Raw genomic sequence first — 9,410 nt, 5'->3', positions numbered from 1 at the left:
TGTTTACTTTACTAAAAGAGCTCTTTCAGTAAATATAAGATTTTAAAAACTAAGTGATATATAGGGCTTGTGGATAGCTTAATTGGTAGCATTGTTTTCTTCTTTTGTATTATAGCACATGTTAAATTGATGGAATCATATTTGATGAAATATAATAAGCATAAGTAACAATATAAACCTATCTGTGGTAAAGGATCTAGTTTCAATTTTCAATTCATCACAGGTATTTTGTAAAGTACAAGAAAAATGAAATGTAAAAGATATAAATATATAATGTGAATTATTTAAATTATTAGATATAACGAATGTAAAGTTACTTTATCAAACTGCTCTAAAATTTTCTAGGTGCTCACTCGCACTTTCTCAACTGATCTTGCCCCAGATCAGTAACAATCCGTGGATCAGCAGTTTGTGGGCCACACTCTGTCACTCATCTGTGCTGCTATTGAAGTGATAACACGGAATGTCAGATATTCTCAGGAATGGCTGGTGAAGTTCAGAAAAAGATAAACCTCAGGTTTTCTTTCTTATACACATCAACAGAATGTTTTATGTTTGTATAGAACTTTGCGGTTTATGAAATAACTTGCACCAATAAAGCCTTCCAGCCAAGTTGTCTGGGTAAGTTGACTCAATACAATATTGCCCCAGAGCTGAGAAGATAGCATTTCTTTAAAGATTTCTTGAACATTGAGTATGTTTATTTGATGCATACTCTCCACTCTAAACACATATATAGGTTGACAACAGAGTGACCAAAAAGACATAGCCCATCTCAAAAACAAGATCAGCATTTTTCTTGGACAGAGATGCAAAACAAAAGCAGGGGCACAATTCAAGGTAGACAATAGCAATCAGGAGCTTAGCCCTTGTCAGTTAAAGACCAGACAGTGCTCCACGCAAGAAGGCAACAGAAATACTCTCCTGCTCTCGTAAAAGGTGGAGGACAAAACCACTTCTGACTCAAGTCTGTAAGAAACTGTGAGCCAGGAGGCAAGAGGGCAAAGACACCATTGTATGTTTAGGTGCTGGGGCATAAGCATACCTCCTGCAGGTTCCATATTGGAACACCAATATCTTCAGGTGTCAAAGGGCTTTTTTTGTCCATTGCTCCAACGGTTTCCCCTCAACTACTCTGAGAGAAACTGTGTGTGTAGAATGATTCCTATCACACAAATGAGAAAATTAAAGCTCAGAGAGTTTACCTAGGAGCACACAGGACTAATGCCCAGCTTACTGTGCTACCTCAAAAACACAATCTGAGTTGTGTAGTTGGAGTTAATGGAATTGGTAGTAGAAAACTTGTTCTTTCCTTAAAAATTGTTGTTGTTGTTATTTGTTTGTTTGTTTGAGATAGACTCTTGCTGTGTCACCCAAGCTAAGTGCAGTGGCATGTCTCAGCTCACTGCAACCTCTGCCTCCTGGTTTCAAGCAATTCTTGTGCCTCAACCTCCCAAGTAGCTGAAATTACAGGCACACACCACTACACTTGGCTAATTTTGTATTTTTAGTAGAGACAGGGTGGGTGGTGGGGTTCACCATTTTGGACAGGCTGGTCTTGAACTCCGGACTTCAAGTGGTCCACCTGCCTCGGCCTCCCAAAGTGCTGGGGTTACAGGCGTGAACCACTGCAAATGGCTGAAAATTCAGGTATTTTTAAATTACAACTGAATAGATGTTATAACGTGTGGCTTTTATAATCATTTTCCCAAAGAATGTCAGTTTTTATGATAAAATTTCAACAGTAGGTAGAGTAAATAAACTTTTGGCTCTTACAAGTTAGTATATTGGTTTCAACATGGTAATATCAAACTCCAAGATACCAGCATTGTCCTCCAAAAGGTGGAGAGGGTCTTCATATTTTATTAGATGGAAGAAACCCCTGACAAGATGATCCACAGCCTGGACAGTAATTTTCAACGGGTTGAGAAAACAATTGAGAAACAGATGCCAGCATACATCCTGGAATTTTCAAAATAGTCCCAATTTCATATAACCTTATTTCTTCTACTTACCTTTTCTTAACAGATTTTGGATATGTGATTTAATTTCAATGGCTTTGTTAGATGCACTATATAAATCAAGGCAAACAAGTAGAAAAAAAACTTTCATCAGATATCTTAACTTGATTTTTTTTTATTCAGAAGCTCTAGGCTACATTTGAGAGAGACCCCTGAAACCAAGTAAAGTACCAATCAACAGGTGTGTGGATTCAGCTTGAACAGATATGGAAATTAGTACAGGAAGCACAGTCATAATATCGCACATGAGTAATCTTGCAAACTAAAGCCACCCTCACCTTGCCCCAGTTTCTTTTTTAAAATTCCCTCTGAATTTACTTAATCTTCTACTTACTCCTAGCATCTGCCCATTTGTCTGTTGACAAATAATAAAAATGTGGTTTTCTAGTCTCATCCTTCTTTATCCCCACCAACTGCTAAGTTCATCTTGAAATTATGTGTAGGATTTTGTTAGAACTTATAGAAGATGTGGTTATGCTTTTTAATTTAAAAAGTAAATATAGGATTTTTCTCTATTCTTGTCCAATGCTTCCTTCTTCTCATTCTGACATTAAAAGTCATATTATACAGTCAAACCTTTGGAGTGATTAGATGTACACATTTCTTGCATACATGTACATTTTACATAGTCTTATACATCACTTGACATATAGTTCCTAGCTTGCACTTCAAGGATAAGTCGTCATCATTTTCATGCATACAGTGGAAGGAAATGAGCACATCTTGCTTTCTTGCACAGTGGATCAGACATGCCCTTAACCCTGAAATCCATTAGGGAAAGGATTCCACAGATATTAACTCACTTAAAAATTGTTCATGCTTTAGGACAGTTTGTTTCTTTCAAGGTTATACGACTGGATAAATAATGTAGAGACTTTTGAAATGTTGAGTTTACATCTTAGCAATTAAGAGTATTCAAAAATAAACGATAAACATTTGTGATTTATATGTTTGGCAAAGCACTTATAAATTGAGGTTGGCTTTTTTTCTTCTTCTTAATCCCAAAATGGGAATTTTCTATCTCATTTAAGAAGTAGGAATTTTTTTTTCCTTTTTTTCCTCTACCTGTGTAGCTTTCCACAGAATTTTGGTGTGTGTAGCCCATTTTCAAATAACATCTGTCAATTGTTCTTATAGATCAGATTATTTTAAGAAAAAGAAAGAAAGAAAAAGGATTAGGCCAGTTATGACATCAGCTTATAACTAAAAATAATGGCTGAAATTAATGTGTTTCTAACTGTTTAAGCACCTAAGTGATGTTTAAAATCTCTCCCCATGTGTAACAGAAACTTACCAAAACTCGCTCAGTGCTAGTTTGTTCCTGATTTAAAATACTCCAGCTTGCAGAAGTTATCCAGTTTCAAATACGCTATTAATTGCAGTACACAGATACTTATTTATAGCTTTGTGGTTGGCATATATGTCTGGGTTGGGGACTCCCACTGCTTTGAAAAACACTTAGCAATGTCTGCCAACTGACATTCATAGATATATCATTATCTATTATTTCCCAGGTTTGAAAGATAAACTAAAAAAATCTTTTGTCAGGCCTTTTACCTAATTTTCTTTAAAGTTCAGAAGCTCTAGGTTATATCTGAGAAGAGCTCCTAACTCATATATATAGGAGTTAATGAATTAAGGCATTTATTTGATAAGCACCATTAAATACCTCATACGTCATACAGTATGTTGGGTGCTGGTGATAAGACTAAGACATGATTCATACCCCCAAAGAGTATAAACAGTTTAAATGGAAGAGAAGGCTACATAAATAAATAAGTGGAATGAAGCTTTCTAGGTGCTGTGAGAGAAGTATTCATAGAGTATGATGAGTTCATAAAGGAAAAAGTCATTGCCAACTGGGTGAGGCCATGGGAAATCAGAATGTTAATCAATGGAGAAGGTGGGGCTTGAATTAAGTCTGGAGAATGTACTCATTCATCAGAAAGTAAAGGTGGTGTGAGTCTACAAAGAAGAATCATGGCACAGTTGTATGGTACATTTGGAGAACTCTGGATATTTCATTGTGACATGAATGTAAGATACAGTAAGAACTGGGTTCAGTTAGATATGAAGCTGAAGAGAAAAGCATGAACCAAAGTAGAGAAGACCTCATGTTTCAGTGCAGATGTTTAAATAAAACCTTACCAGTAAAAGGCAAGCTTTAAAAAATTATAAAAGGGTAAAATCTAAAAGGGTAGGGACATCATCAGATTTGAAATTTAGAGCTAAAAGTCTGGGAGCAGTGTGAGAACAAACTGGAAGGGGTTAGATGAGAATCAGTGACCATATAACAAGAGGCTATGAAAAAGATGGCGAAAATCTAAATAAAGGCAGCAGTGGTTGGGAGCAGGAGGAGACACACAGGAGAGTAAGTAAAATATTTTGAGCATGCACAATTATATACACTCCACTTATTTATGTACTACATTATAAAATACACACTTAAAATAACATAAGAGTATAAAAATGAAACAGCATTTTCATACCTGGAGTATAGAGTCATTCCTTGGTGTTTGTGAGGGACTGGTTCCAGGACCCCTGCAGATACCAAAATCCATGAATGCTCAAGTCCCTTATATAAAATGGCATAGTATTTTCAAAAAACCCAGGCATATCCTGTGCACTTTAAATCACCTCTAGATTACTTAAAATAACTAATACAATGTAAATGCTATGGAAATAGTTTTAATATTGTATTTTTAAAATGTATATTACTTTTTATTGTATTTTTTTCCAAATATTTTTTATCTGAGGTTGGATGAATTCATGCACAAGAAACCCATGTATACAGAGGGCCAACCGTATACGATCACTACAAATTTGAACATGAATAAAAATTTCATGTAGCTATTTCTTCCACTCTGTATTTTTTTCAAGGCTCCAGAGAACCTCTTTAAGCCGGAGACACATGCAGTACAGTTTTTGTGACCCCTTTACCAGAGGACACATGACAGGGGAGAGAGAGGTACTTCTACATCCCACAGGGTGGCCCTCAACACTCAGTGTGCATCAGAATCACCTGTATGTTTAAAAAAAAAAAAAACCGATGCCTAGGCTCTAACCTCGGGATTTGGTTTCCAAAAGTCTGGTGAGAGCAGGGCCTAGGCATTGGTATTTTTAAGAATCCTCCCAGGAGAAGTTAGTGTATAGTAGGTGTTGAGAATCACTGCTCTAGACTCTTGCTGGGGGGCCAAAGAAAATTTCAAGCAGAATGTGGCTATGGTGTTCAGCCATAGTGCCTGGTGGGGCAACGCAGTAGCTGCAAGGACACAGTGGAAGTAGTGATCTGTCCACATGGAGATGACTGCACTGCCCCAGGAAGGTGGTCACTGGAATCAGAAGAAGCAACTTCCATGCCCTCCAAGATGGTGGTGCTCAGCAGAAGAAGCTATGCCACTAAGATTGAAGGCTGGACTGCTTTAAGAGCTCTGACAAGTCATCAGGAGAATGTTGCAGGGGCTGAGATCTTGACTGAACTGGTAGGAACAAGGACTATCTATTGCAACTTAAATTAATGTCATTCCAATGTCACTAAGGCTTCTACAGTTTGAAGATACTTAGGGAAACTCAGGTTACAGCATTCATATTGTAACAATAACTAACTTTTACAGAGAGAGCTTGGCAATATACAAAGATCTTTTGTATATATATTATGTTACTTACAGGTATGTGGGGTCAAAATTTTATAGAAGACTGTTTTCCTTGTAGCATTTATGACATTCTATACTTTCTTACTTAATATTGGCAATTTTTTTCTCATCTAAAAAAACCCTACAACCCATTCAATAAATTATGTCATACATAGACTGTTAAAAACTCACAAAGTGGTTGAAATTTCTAATACTGAAGGTACTAGTAAAAGCCATAAGTTGAAAGGGAATTTTTTTTTTTTTTTTTTTTTTTTTTTTTGGCAGATTGGTCTCCTGATTCCGAGAGTTTTTTTCAAATATTTAATATTATGTGTTTAAATACTAAATATTAGTGTATATAGATGGAAAACAGAGAAAATGTTGTCTGTGAATAACAATAACACAGTACACTTTAAAATTACTAAAAGAGACTTTCTCACATGTTTCTAATCTGACAGTAAAATAACAATCTGTGTTTTAGCCAGGTGGAAGGAGTCAGCCATAATACTTTTCCTCTTTCAGGATAATTTTATAAACAGCATGCTTCTTAATTAAGCAGCATCAAAACGCACATCTAAGTGACTCATCTCTACTATATTTTTGAAGGATTGAGAAAGGATCATAACTACTAGTATCAGTTCCCTGCAAATAGTTTACACACACACACACACACACACCCTTTTCATTCTCCACTGTGAATTATTGACCTCATTATTCAACGTAAGTTATTAAAGCAAAGTAGTTATAGAAAGACTGAGTGGTCATGTTAAAAAAGCTTGGAATTTTATTGGAAAGTGGAAAAAACATTTCCTGTGATTCTCAGATCAAAGCTCCCTTGGGCCTCATCACAAGGCCTTTCAAAAGCAGCAGTTGAAATTGAGGTAAGGAAATTTTGCCTACATAAGAAACTCCGCTCTGCTTTGTTTAGGAAGTGATGACTGAAGTTTAATTCATTGGATCACAGGGCCCGGAAATGCTGTGCCAGCTTGGATCTACTTTGAGTTTCCTTAAGAAGCCTGGTATGTTTTAATTCAAAGATGTGGAGACCTGTTGGCAACCCTTTGGAAGCATTTAGCAAACTATATTAAGGCTACCTTCAGGCACTTCATTTATAAGCTATAAGAATTCCAGCTGTTTTCCCTTGAGTCTGTTTTTCTAAAGAATACTTTTCTTCCATTAAATTCTATGTCACAGATAAAATAATTATCTATAAAACATATGTAAAACATATGCATTAATTTCCTTTTATCTAAATATCTATGCAAAGAAAGTTGTCTAAACTCTTCAAGCAGCTACTTGTATTAGAATTTCAAGTTCTTTTCTAGATTTACCTAAAGGGTTGGCAATGTAAACTTGATTTTGGTTGCTAATATTACTCGTTTTAGATCTTTCCAATCACATAATTTTATTCTAAGCTAAATTTTCCCTTTTCCTGCTCATCCTATTTTCCTTGGTCATCTTAGGAGGTGGACTTTCTGTTAAATTCCTCCTGCTTATGCATTACAAATAACAGGCATTTTTTTTACATTGTAATCATCATTGGCCAACAGTCACTCCAGATCTTCATTATATATGGGCCCCGCCCCTTAGTAACAAAAGAAGAGCATCAAAGACTGTGCTTTTAGTAAACAATGAATTCAGATTCAAATAATCTATTAATGAAGAAATATAAGTAACTTTAAATTTCCTTACAGTGAATTATTTCAGTCTGTTTCTGTTTTAAAAAAATGGAATTTTTCGGCGCCTCGGTGGGTTGCACCGCCGGAGGCTGGGCAGCTCTCAGCGCTGCTCGGCGCTGGACCCCACCCGGCCCGCGCAGGCCAAGCACACCTGGCCCTGTGCGGCTGCCCTCCCGCAGCATTGCACGGCCCACCCTCGCCCGCCCACTGCCACCTGCTGCTGGACTGGCTGGGACTGGCTCGGCGCAGGGCACTGCTCCTCGGTGCATTGCTGCTCGGGCGCCGCAGCCCGCAGCCGCCTACCTCCCCCGGCCGTGCCCCTCCCCCGTGGAGCCGGCTGTCGGTCGGCGCCCACTGCCCGGCGGCAGCGGCTGAGCCAGGCAGCGCCGCGGCGGCCGAGCGCGCTCGCGCGTCGGGCCCTCTGGCCTTCCTTACCTAGGGCAGCCCGCGCCCCGGTGCGAGGGAGCGGTCCTTACCGAGACCCGCCCGGCCCGGCGGTGCAATGAGCTTCTTCGGCTTCGGGCAGAGCGTGGAGGTGGAAATCCTTCTGAACGATGCGGAGAGTAGGAAGCGGGCCGAGCACAAGACGGAGGATGGGAAGAAGGAGAAATATTTCCTCTTCTACGACGGGGAGACTGTCTCCGGGAAGGTGAGCTTTGCCCTCAAGAACCCCAACAAGCGGCTGGAGCACCAGGGCATCAAAATCGTGTTCATCGGGCAGATCGAACTCTACTACGATCCCGGGAACCACCATGAATTTGTGTCCCTGGTGAAGGACCTGGCCCGGCCTGCAGAGATCACCCAGTCGCAGGCCTTCGACTTTGAATTTACCCACGTGAAGAAGCCGTATGAGTCCTACACGGGGCAGAATGTGAAGCTACGTTCCGTCTCCTACAGCTATTTCCTTCGAGCTACCATCAGCCGCCGCCTCAATGATGTTGTCAAAGAGATGGACATTGTAGTTTACACACTCAGCACATACCCGGAGCTGAACTCTTCCATCAAGATGGAGGTTGGGATCGAGGACTGTCTGCACATTGAATTTGAGTACAATAAATCCAAATACCACTTGAAAGATGTCATTGTAGGGAAGATATACTTCCTGCTGGTGAGAATCAAAATCAAGCACATGGAGATAGACATCATCAAGCAGAAACGACAGGTACAGGCCCCAACGTGTACCACGAGAACGACACGATAGCCAAGTACGAGATCATGGACGGGGCACCAGTTCGAGGAGAGTCCATCCTGATCCGGCTCTTCCTGGCAGGGTATGAGCTCACGCCCACCATGCGGGACATCAACAAGAAGTTCTCTGTGCGCTATTACCTCAACCTGGTGCTGATAGAGGAGGAGGAGCGGCGCTACTTCAAGCAGCAGGAAGTGGTGTTGTGGCGGAAGGGTGACATCGTACGGAAGAGCATGTCCCACCAGGCGGCCATCGCCTCACAGCGCTTCGAGGGCACCACCTCCCTGGGTGATGTGCGGACCCCCAGCCAGCTGTCTGACAACAACTGCAGGCAGTAGGCCTCCAGGGCCAAGAAGATGCTGGGCATCCACCCAGCACCCCCATCTACCAACACCAGCGGCTGGGGGCGGGGGCGAACCTTGTGAGGCTCAGTTGACCCGTTACTTGCAACCTGAAAACAAATCATGTTTTTGACTTAAATTCTTTTTTCTGGAGAACCCAAGGGGCTTGGGGTGGGAAGCAGTGTCTCCTTGGGATTCTGTGGCCGATGTGGGATAGGAGAGGTAGCATCCTGGAAGCCAGCCTCTCTGGGGAACATGAGCCCCCTTCCTCGCGGGGCTGCCTTGCGTCTTAGAGGAGGGAGAGCAGAGAGCACGCATCCTGGGCTCCTGGCTCTCCGAGCTTCCTGATCCAGGATCTGAGCATGTCCCTGGGATTCTGAGCTGCCAACAGGGCCCTGGGTGGTCACATCTTGTACTCCCCTCTACTGTCTCTGAGGTAGTGGCAGGAGTTGGGCCAGCCCCCACTAAATGGCAGGGGGAAGACTCATGATTGGGAAGCTACCTCTTTGGGAATGTTGGATGTGGTGATCTGAAGTTCCCACAGGCCA

The 9,410-nt window shown here is 40.9% G+C and overlaps 1 pseudogene across 1 annotated transcript; it reads left to right on the top strand.

The window, feature by feature from the left end:
- The first annotated feature begins 7,574 nt into the window (after window positions 1-7,574).
- Window positions 7,575-9,001, top strand: LOC104657105 (annotated as a pseudogene). Its single transcript, XR_747232.2, has one exon. The product of XR_747232.2 is annotated as a vacuolar protein sorting-associated protein 26B pseudogene (transcript).
- Window positions 9,002-9,410: the final 409 nt, after the last annotated feature.

This window comes from Rhinopithecus roxellana, chromosome 1, assembly GCF_007565055.1.
Source record: "Rhinopithecus roxellana isolate Shanxi Qingling chromosome 1, ASM756505v1, whole genome shotgun sequence".
NCBI classification, from domain to species: Eukaryota; Metazoa; Chordata; class Mammalia; order Primates; family Cercopithecidae; genus Rhinopithecus; species Rhinopithecus roxellana.
This window is presented reverse-complemented; position numbering and strand designations above follow the sequence as displayed.